Source organism: Bombina bombina, chromosome 4 (genome assembly GCF_027579735.1).
Source record: "Bombina bombina isolate aBomBom1 chromosome 4, aBomBom1.pri, whole genome shotgun sequence".
Lineage (NCBI taxonomy): Eukaryota > Metazoa > Chordata > Amphibia > Anura > Bombinatoridae > Bombina > Bombina bombina.
Genome location: NC_069502.1, coordinates 1,086,141,174 through 1,086,153,300, shown reverse-complemented (window position 1 = coordinate 1,086,153,300; position 12,127 = coordinate 1,086,141,174).

Here is a 12,127-nt window from a genome sequence, read left to right as displayed (position 1 = left end):
ACACTAGTTGGCAAATGGGCCTGGCACACACGCTGGCAGGCAGGCAGGCAACTGCAATTAGATTACACTAGCAGACTGATGTTTCACAGTCAAAAAAGTTTTTTCTTTAAATATTTACACTACTGTTACAACAGATATGAGTCGTGGCACTAGTTGGCAAGTGGGCCTGGCACACACGCTGGCAGGCAGGCAACTGCAATTAGATTACACTAGCAGACTAATGTTTCACAGTCAAAAAAGTTTTTTTTTAAATATTTACACTACTTTTACATTAGATATAAGTGGTGGCACTAGTTGGCAAGTGGGCCTGGCACACACGCTGGCAGGCAGGCAACTGCTATTAGATTACACTAGCAGACTGATGTTTCACAGTCAAAAAAGTTTTTTTTAAAGTATTTACACTACTGTTACAACAGATATGAGTGGTGGCACTAGTTGGCAAGTGGGCCTGGCACACACGCTGGCAGGCAGGCAACTGCAATTAGATTACACTAGCAGACTGATGTTTCACAGTCAAAAAAGTTTTTTTAAAAAATATTTACACTACTGTTACAACAGATATGAGTGGTGGCACTAGTTGGCAAGTGGGCCTGGCACACACGCTGGCAGGCAGGCAACTGCAATTAGATTACACTAGCAGACTGATGTTTCACAGTCATAAAAGTTGTTTTTTAAATATTTACACTACTGTTATAACAAATATGAGGGGTGGCACTAGTTGGCAAGTGGGCCTGGCACACACGCTGGCAGGCAACTGCAATTAGATTACACTAGCAGACTGATGTTTCACAGTCAAAAAAGTTTTTTTTTAAATATTTACACTACTGTTACAACAGATATGAGTGGTGGCACTAGTTGGCAAGTGGGCCTGGCACACACGCTGGCATGCAGACAACTGCAATTAGATTACACTAGCAGACTGATGTTTCACAGTCAAAAAAGTTTTTCTTTTAAATATTTACACTACTGTTACAACAAATATGAGTGGTGGCACTAGTTGGCAAGTGGGCCTGGCACACACGCTGGCAGGCAGGCAACTGCTATTAGATTACACTAGCAGACTGATGTTTCACAGTCAAATTTTTTTTTAAAAAATATTTACACTACTGTTACAACAAATGTGAGTGGTGGCACTAGTTGGCAAGTGGGCCTGGCACACACGCTGGCAGGCAGGCAACTGCAATTAGATTACACTAGCAGACTGATGCTTCACAGTCAAAAATATTTTTTTAAAATATTTACGCTACTGTTACAACAAATATGAGTGGTGGCACTAGTTGGCAAGTGGGCCTGGCACACACGCTGGCAGGCAGGGAACTGCAATTAGATTACACTAGCAGACTGATGTTTCACAGTCAAAAAAGTTTTTTTTTAAATATTTACACTACTATTACAACAAATATGAGTGGTGGCACTACTTGGCAAGTGGGCCTGGCACACACGCTGGCAGGCAGGCAACTGCAATTAGATTACACTAGCAGACTGATGTTTCACAGTCAAAAAAGTTTTTCTTTTAAATATTTACACTACTGTTACAACAGATATGAGTGGTGGCACTAGTTGGCAAGTGGGCCTGGCACACACGCTGGCAGGCAGTCAACTGCAATTAGATTACACTAGCAGACTGATGTTTCACAGTCAAAAAAGTTTTTTTAAAATATTTACACTACTATTACAACAAATATGAGTGGTGGCACTAGTTGGCAAGTGGGCCTGGCACACACGCTGGCAGGCAGGCAACTGCAATTAGATTACACTAGCTGACTGATGTTTCACAGTCAAAAAAGTTTTTTTAAAAATATTTACACTACTGTTACAACAGATATGAGTGGTGGCACTAGTTGGCAAGTGGGCCTGGCACACACGCTGGCAGGCAGGCAACTGCAATTAGATTACACTAGCAGACTGATGTTTCACAGTCAAAAAAGTTTTTTTTTTAAATATTTACACTACTGTTACAACAAATATGAGTGGTAACACTAGTTGGCAAGTGGGCCTGGCACACACGCTGGCAGGCAGGCAACTGCAATTAGATTACACTAGCAGACTGATGTTTCACAGTCAAAAAAGTTTTTTTTAAAATATTTACACTACTGTTACAACAAATATGAGTGATGACATTAGTTGGCAAATGGGCCTGGCACACACGCTGGCAGGCAACTGCAATTAGATTACACTAGCAGACTGATGTTTCACAGTCAAAAAAGTTTTTTCTTTAAATATTTACACTACTGTTACAACAGATATGAGTGGTGGCACTAGTTGGCAAGTGGGCCTGGCACACACGCTGGCAGGCAGGCAACTGCAATTAGATTACACTAGCAGACTGATGTTTCACAGTCAAAAAAGTTTTTTTTAAAATATTTACACTACTGTTACATTAGATATGAGTGGTGGCACTAGTTGGCAAGTGGGCCTGGCACACACGCTGGCAGGCAGGCAACTTCTATTAGATTACACTAGCAGACTGATGTTTCACAGTCAAAAAAGTTTTTTTAAAAATATTTACACTACTGTTACAACAAATATGAGTGGTGGCACTAGTTGGCAAGTGGGTCTGGCACACATGCTGGCAGGCAGGCAGGCAACTGCAATTAGATTACACTAGCTGACTGATGTTTCACAGTCAAAAAAGTTTTTTTTAAAATATTTACACTACTGTTACAACAGATATGAGTGGTGGCACTAGTTGGCAAGTGGCCTGGCACACACGCTGGCAGGCAGGCAACTGCAATTAGATTACACTAGCAGACTGATGTTTCACAGTCAAAAAAGTTTTTTTTTAAAATATTTACATTACTGTTACAACAGATATGAGTGGTGGCACTAGTTGGCAAGTGGGCCTGGCACACACGCTGGTAGGCAGGCAACTGCAATTAGATTACACTAGCAGACTGATGTTTCAGTCAAAAAAAGTTTTTTTTAAATATTTACACTACTGTTACAACAAATATGAGTGGTGGCACTAGTTGGCAAATGGGCCTGGCACACACGCTGGCAGGCAGGCAACTGCAATTAGATTACACTAGCAGACTGATGTTTCACAGTCAAAAAAGTTTTTTTTTTTTAAATATTTATACTACTGTTACAACAAATATGAGTGGTGGCACTAGTTGGCAAGTGGGCCTGGCACACACGCTGGCAGGCAGGCAACTGCAATTAGATTACACTAGCAGACTGATGTTTCACAGTCAAAAAAGTTTTTTTTTAAATATTTACACTACTGTTACAACAGATATGAGTGGTGGCACTAGTTGGCAAGTGGGCCTGGCACACACGCTGGCAGGCAGGCAACTGTAATTAGATTACACTAGCAGACTGATGTTTCACAGTCAAAATTACACAGGCAAAAAAAAAATGTTCTAGCCCTAAAAAAGGCTTTTTGGGGTGCTGTGCTTACAGCAGAGATCAGATGAGTCCTTCAGGACTGTAGTGGACACTGAATACACTAGCCTAGCTATAAATTTCCCTAAAAAAATCAGCAGCAGCTACACTGTCCCTCCTCTCACTAACAATGCAGGATCAGAATTAATCTAAAATGGCTGCCACCCAGGAGCTGGGAGGGTCTGGGAGGGAGTGTCTGCTGCTGATTGGCTGTAATGTGTCTGCAGACTGTGAGATACAGGGTCAAAGTTTACTCAATGATGACGAATAGGGGGCGGATCGAACATCGCATATGTTCGCCCGCAGCGGCGAACGCGAACAAGCTATGTTCGCCGGGAACTATACGCCGGCGAACAATTCGCGACATCACTAGTGTAGTTTATAGTTGTTAGTGTACTTTATAACATTTTTGTTATGAGTTTTGTGAAACATTTTATTTTTGCAAAATCCATAACTACTGGTCTCAGATCGTGGAATGGATCATTGCGGTATAAGCTATAACGCTAGCATAATAGCTGGAGTGCACAACCTGTAATACGGGAGACCTCAAAATTCCACACTCAAAAGTAATTTTTTGAGTGCATAATGGAGAGTTGCGTAAAGGCTAAAATGCAAGCGGTATAGCTGTACCGACACGACTTGTAATACGGGAGACCTGCATATTCCGCGCTCAAAGGCCAATTTTTCACCAGTATAGCCGTACTGCAACACTTGTAATCTTGGTGATAGATATTAATGTAAGGACGCCCACTAATGAAATACTGAAAAAGATAGGTGATATGATGCTCAGAATTTTGAACATGTTTTGCCTATACAATGGGGCCCCTCTGTAACCTCATGAGTGTGTAAGAATCTATTAACAAAGGTCCCACTTGCCAACCAATGTTTGTAGGTAATCAGTTTGAGATGGATGCTTTAAGACAGCCAAATGTTGCATAATCCACAAGCAACTGATAATATAAATAGATGCAGAAACCTGTGACATGGAAATGGCCCAACTTAAACCACCCAGTTAAAAGGGACAGTAAACACTTTGATCTTTTTTTTCTAACATGCTTAGTTATGTGTAATAAAACAACTTTGGTATATATTTTTCATTATTTATTTTGCCCCCTTACATGTAATTTTTTTTTTTTTGGGTGCAGAAACCCGGGATCGAACCAGGGACCTTTTAGATCTTCAGTCTAAGTAATTTTGATCTTAATATTTAGAAAATTCTAATAATCAGAATTTGAAATGCCCCCTGCTGACTTATCAAGGCTAACTCTGCTACATAATTGTGTTTATCAGATAAAAAATGCAAAAGAATGCATTTTATACTAACCTTATGGCAGTTTCCAGGCTGGTAGTCTGCCCACATTGGCACCTCCAAATAAGGCCGTTGGAGTTTGGCTATTTAAAAATAATTCAAATTTCATGATTCAGATAGAGCTTGCATTTTTAAACATTTTTTTAGTTCAACTCTAATATTCAATTAACTTTATTCTAATGGTATATTTTGTTGAAAAGCATACATAGGTAGGCTTAGGATCAGCAATACACTATTTGGAGATGGCTGCTGATTGGAGGATACACATATTACTTATTTTAAATAAGAAAAGATATGTCTCGCTTGTACTTGAATTCCAAAGTGCTTTAATAACAATTGAAGCCTGTATTTGTCCACTGTTAACACAAATAAAGTTGTTGTTATTATGGGCCTGAGGCCCAATTGTTCTCAATAAATCAAAGATCATCCGACCTTAAGTCAAGTTGATGCTTTGTGGATAGACAATTTTCATTGTATTAGTAAAGCAAATCTGTATTTGCAATTTATCTGTTTTCCAAACAGAACTTTCTTGAATTAACTTGAACAGTGTGATTAGGTTACAATATGTGACTCTTCAACCAACCTGCTCTTAATGGATAGTCAACTTGTAAATCCAGTTGGTCGAGAGTTGAACCTTTTTTAAACAGACGCCTTTCATTCTATCACAGTGGATGACAGAATCCTAATTTGTCCAGAATCTGAAGTCTATGAGAAACTAAAATTTATATTATTATTTATTGTCTTGATTTGATGCTGGGTTCAGGTCAATTTATTTTTAATATTCTGGAATCTAACATATTGGTTGAAAAAATTCCCTCAAATAATAATTAAAAATTTACCTAAGAAGGATAAAGAAATAAAGATATTTTTCAACAATCTGCTAGTTTGGACCAAGATATGTATATATCTTCAAATTAATAAAGATATAAAGATATTTCAAAATATATGCCAATAAAAGTAAATACAGATTTAAAACCTATATATATATATATATATATATATATATATATATATATATATATATATATATATATATATATACACTGCATATATATATATATATATATATATATATATATATATACTACTCCAATCATTCAGAGAAAAAGGTTACAAAACAAGGATTATAAATAAAAAAATTAACTCTGCCCTCAATACTCCACGTGAACACTTACTACAATACAGAGAGAAGAAAAACAACCCTGCTGTCGAAGGGATACGAAAAATCATAAAAGACTTACAGCCACTACTCTTAGAGGATCCCACACTCAAAAAAATCTTTCCAAAACCCCCAATCCTGGCATACAGACAACCACCTAACCTAAAGCAGAAACTGGTACATAGGAAGCTACCCCTTGAGAAAAAGAACACTCAGAATGGAACCAAGTGCTATTATAAAGCACTCTGCAAACTGTGTCAAAACGTTTGTGAAAGCAGCACAGCAAATCACAATAATAAATCTTATAACATTAAAGGGGCATATTCATGCATATCTGCAAATGTGGTATACATGATACATTGCACTGCATGTGAAATGGGATGCTATATTGGAGAAACAAGCCAAAAACCTCACCTTCGAATGAACTTACACAGACACTCAATCAAAAACCACTGTGAAACAAAATACTGCACCCCTGTTGGTCACCATTTCACCCAACCTGACCACTCCATCCAAAATCTCAAAATCAAAATTCTCAGAGGCAACTTCAAAAACACCATGGAAAGAAAAACCTTTGAAATGAAAATGATAATGCACTTCAACCTGTTTAATTCTGGACTAAATGTGGACTCTGGATTCTTAACACACTATCAAAATTTTTTGTAATGTACTTTCATTTAGTCAATTACATTGTATATTCCACATTCTTTATACATAGGTACAGAGGTAAGCCTATGTCCACACTTTTGTCTTTTTTTAACTTTTGTATTCCCCCTGTATATACAATTTCACATCTTTATAGATATTGATTCAATGTTGATATATAACTTTATGTCAGTATATGCTCTATGTATAGCTATATATTTCCCCTGTCTGTTCTCCTACACTGGACACTGTCTGCCTGTTACCTAAGCCCCCCTCATGATTTTTATGACACCTCCTCCTCTCCCTGCACTGTCTTATTAGCTATTCTGTGTTTTAAGATACAATCTGTAAATTCCATTGAATTGGTCAGTATTGCTTCAGACTTGATAAAGGAAGGAACTCTTCCGAAAGCTTGTCAACTTATAAATGTATAGTTAGTCCAATAAAAAAAGTATCATTGCTCAATGCAATACTCTTGTTATTTTGATATCTAAATCTCTGGACTAACATGGCTACTCCAATCATCGTATATATATATATATATATATATATATATATACTGCATATATATATATATATGTATATATATATATATATATATATATATATATATATATATGTATATATATATATATATATATATATATATATATATACATACAGTGTATATATATATATATATATATATATATATATATATATAAAAAAATCTGGGTATTTTTTTGTTTGTAAAGAGAAAGGCCTAACTCAGATTAAGCAAATATTTTGAGGTTGTGGAAATATTAAAACATTTGAGATCTTAAAATGGACTATAATTTAACACTTACTTAAAGGGCCATGATACCCTAATGTTGAAACACATGAAAGTGCTGCAGCATAGCTGTAAAAAGCTGACTAGAAAATATCACCTGAGCATCTCTATGTAAAAAAGAAAGATAGTTTACCTCAAAATGTCCTAAGTATTCAAACTCCATTGCAAAGGACTTTAAGCAGCAATCAGTATGCTTGTCCCGGGACAGCTAAGGGAGTGAGCTTTCGTGCACACTCATCTTATTTCCCTATTCAGTTTAAGGAAGTTTACTATGAAATCTCATAAGAGTCAAGTCAAATCTCATGAGATCATAGTCAAAGAGTCCATGACCTCAGCACTGCTGATTGGCTGTTGCTCATTTCCTCATTATTATTTTTTTTACCTGCAGCTGGGCAGCAGCTAAATTATAACTTTTTACACAGAACTTACTCTGCTGTGCTGAGGAAATTGTGAGGTAAAATATCTTCTTTTTTTACATAGAGAAGCTCAGGTGATATTTTCCTGTCAGCTTTTTACAGCTATACTGCATCAATTTCAAGCGATTTAGCATTTGAGTATTATGTCCCTTTAAATAAGTTATTGTCTACATATGATACAAATTGAAGACTTGAAGTCACAAGTTTAATGTACTTAATACACTCCAAAATATTTGAAAAGTTGGACAACATTTGAAAATTAAAATGATTTTAAAAAGTCATTTTAACTATCCAGATTTAATAAGTTTTCTATGACATTGTCCTAAATTGCAAAAAATGTTCTCATAAAAAAATTTCTTGGCTTAAAAAGGTATGTAAAGTAAAACTGATTTTAAAAGTTTTTTTAGATTCCTTTTTACAGTTTGGACAAGAAAATGTTACAAATAAAAATGTGTCACATTGATTTTGTTGTTAGCAAGGATATTATTATTTAATTTATGGAAATGCTCTCCGCTAAGATTCTCTGTTCTCATACAGTACTTAAGGGACAGTCTACTCCATAATTTGTATTGTTTAAAAAGATTGATAACCTCTTTATTACCTATTCCCCAGTTTTACATAACCAACATGGTTATATATATATATATATATATATATATATATATATATATATATTATCATTTTTTTCTTTATTTTTGAGTTCAAAAGAAAAAGAATACATACAGAAATAATACAGAATTAAGAAGGTCCATTTTAAACCCGTGATTTTCGACCTTGCAGGGCTTGTAAACAAGATAAAAAATAAAGAAAAGGACAAAGTCATTGACACACAAGATAAAAACTTCTATACATAAAACGTAGACTATTCTGTGTTAGGATACATATTTGTAATATAAAAACAGAAAGCAAATAATTCATGAACCTTACAATATGTCACTTAAGAACTGAGTAACTTTCACCAATTCAGGGGGAGAGAAGAATATATATATATTGTGAAAAAAATGAATTAACCCACTCTCTTTTACCTCTCACCAGATCCCTAGCACAACTATTTCTGAATTCCAAAAAGGGGAAATTAGATAATCAATTCCCTTTGATGGTAGAGTTTTAATAAAGGGTGCCCCTTTTTTTTTTTAAAAAACGTCATATATCTTGTTCATTGTGCATGTCTGTATCATATTGTTCTAGTATACATTGTTATGTCAGATTTGTTTTTTTTTTTGAGGTTTTTTTGAGTTTTTTTTTTTTTATTTAAAGTTTTTTATTGAGGACAGTATAAAAAGGAAATAATGACAACATAAGAATCATATACATCAAATATTCACATCATACTTGGTGTTTTGTAGTAGATATGTTGAAAGTCCTCTTTTTTCATCTCTTTAGAGAGGTCACTCTTGGACCATAGATTTTGTGTTATTCTATAGCAAGAGATTAATAATAAGCATAATAAACATAACAATAAAACGGGGATAACTTGAAGTAAGCTATTTCAACCCTATAAAGCCTCATAAATACAATATTAACATTTATTATTATTCATTTAAGAGGGGTGGGGCATTAACTGGGAGACTGATATAATTTAGGGTTGTATTTGAGATTTAATCTTATATATAGGTGACACCTTGAACTTTTGAATTGAGGTCCATTGAATGGGATAAAGATATAACAGTTGAGCATGTGTAGGAGCGTGGCATTAAGTTTAAAGCTATGAGACTGCCACAGCACACAAGTGCTTTTAGGGAAATTACATTATAAACCGTGACTCCATCAAAGCAGCCTCACTTATTTACATAGTCAACTGATTTGGTGGCTGAATATGCAAGAATAAATATGGAGACAGAAGGGAGCGATGGGTACCTTTTAGATGTTGATAGAGTGGTGACATGTAAGCCTAAGGCGTTCTTAACCGCATTCCTGAAAGAGGTGGTAGTGTGCTCCATTGTGCTCAGGGAGTCATAGGAAATAGGGGAGCAACTTGGCATCGATATATAGCAGACTCCCATCCCTGTGGGCCCCGGCCGTGGGCCCCGCCTGGCAGTGGGAGTACCCGGCATTGAGTAGTATGTCGCGTCTAACCCCTATGCTATGAAGCATCTATCAGCATATACGGTTAAATTATGTTAAAGCAGAAAACTTTGTTTAAGCAAATATCTAAATGCAGTTAAATACTATTAATAAAAGGGTATGGTATGGAAAAAAAAAATACTTGTTAACCTTATTCTAAAATTCTCCTTTATCGTCACAAGTCCAGACTTGCATCTGGGCCCCCATCGCTCCACTCTAATACATTTTCCCCAACACACAGCCGTAGGCAATAACTACTTTAGATTATACCTAACTTTCGTGACTTTTTTTTTTTTTTTTAAATGGGAAGACTTAAAACAATAGAGCTTTCATGCTGGAATGGAAAAAAAATGCTATCAGCAAGCCCTTTTAGAACTGATGTGTATAAAATAGAGTCGGGGGGTGCCAGTGGGAAAAATCAGCTGTCTGAAAGGAGCAGCTGCAGTCTACCCCTCTCCTGTCTTTGGTACATGGCCCTCATTTTGTGATTGCGTAATGTCCCCCACCGATGCAGATAAACATTCTCTCTTTCCAGGCCTGTAAGGTAATACAAACCAACAGTGGGCAGGCAGGTCAGTGAGTCCTTTGGATGTCTTTAGAAGTTGGCGTGAGGCCGCTTTCCAGGCAATAGTGTGGAATATGTCCATCGTTGTTTTGTGCTTGTGAGGAAGGTCGGAGCATGCAGCTCTATGTTGATTAGATGCAATCTCTCTTTTAATGCGTTTCATCCAAATTGCTGCCTCTGTCTGCGAGTGTCCATTAAGCTCCCTAGATAGCGCTTTATTTCTGCTTGTGGAATGTGTTAGCTGAAACCCTTCCTGCAATTCTTCAGATGCCCGTGTATATGAGCCCTCCGGCACTGAGTAATGGGTGGCCGGATTCTCATCAGTATAGCAAGCTCCTTTGATGTGCTCGCAATCTGTGACCGGCATCAAGCTCGCCTGCGTCTGAGCGTTTTCATTACGGCATTGTAGGTCTTGTTGTCCCGTGGCGGTACTGTGACGCCCTACATCTGGTGTTATGTGCTCTGTGGGATTGGCGCCATATTGTTTATTTGATTCAGAGGGTCTGTTCTTTTGAGCGCACGATATGTTGTTAGCGCAGATCTTATCCACAAGAAAATCATATGGCGCTTTATTAAGTAGTTGTTTAAAGAGTCTCTCTAGCCTCTCAAAAGCAGGCGTAAGGTTGTATTTAGGATCCAGTTCTCCTGTACAGGTCATAGTGAAGGGAGAAGTATATAAGCTCGTACACTCCTCGTTCAAAAACCTGTTTCCCAGTATCTGATCGGTGTATTACTATATATCTCAGGTGTGATTAGGTGTTGAAGAGGTTCGGTAAGTCAGCCCAATCTGATGGCACCGATAACCCGGCTCTTCCCGGGGGGGAGGTGGATACCAACTATTAGGCCGCCACATTTGGCCGTTCTCCGATCTGAATGTCCAAAGACATTAACACAGCAGAAATGAGTAATATAGGTCCCCAAGTGCCAGGACTATGAGGTTTTCTGTTTTTATGTTCTTATAATCACTGTGAGAGGTTAATAATCGGCGGATTATTAAGAATTCTTTTGGAGCTTTCAGAAAATGCGTCCTCTCCTGAACGCTACACGGACACGCCCCCCGTCAGATTTTTTTTATTTCCGAGATGTTAGGAATGTTACCTGCTTTCCATTTTTTAAGGATTAAATATCTCGTTGTCAAAATAATCATGTAGATAATTTTATTGTCTTGTGAGTTCTGAATAGCTTCTTATAAGAATACCACTAACCTTAGGGATAGGATTCTTAAAGGGAGTTTTAATACATTAACAATCCAACATTCTATTTTCTGCCATAGTCTTTTTATTTTGGTACAATCCCATATCATATGAATCAAATTTGCTGCTGGAAATTAACATTTTGGACATTTATTGAAGTTATCGTTACCCCACTTTGCTCCTTTGGCCGGAATGTAGTATGTCCTGTAAAGTAATTTGACATGGGAATCTCTCCAATAAGAGGATAATGTTGTATGTGCAGTTGTTAAAATTGACCTTTTAATAATGCTTTGATCTATGACTTGGTGGGTTGCAGACCCCCAATTCTGAAATAGCTCTATTAAATTTGACTCTCCCTTTTGGGAGATAATCAATTGGTACCAAAGGGAAATTGAGAAAATTCAATTTTTTTATCAATATTAGGCAATTATCAATGGATCCCCAAGAGCAACTCCAACTCAATTCTGCAGTTAATTTAAAAACATAGTACCTAGCTTGCAGATAGTCATACAAATCTTTATTAGGAAGATTAAATTCCCTAGTCAAGGTATTGAAGGACTTCACCGAGTTAAGTTCCAAGT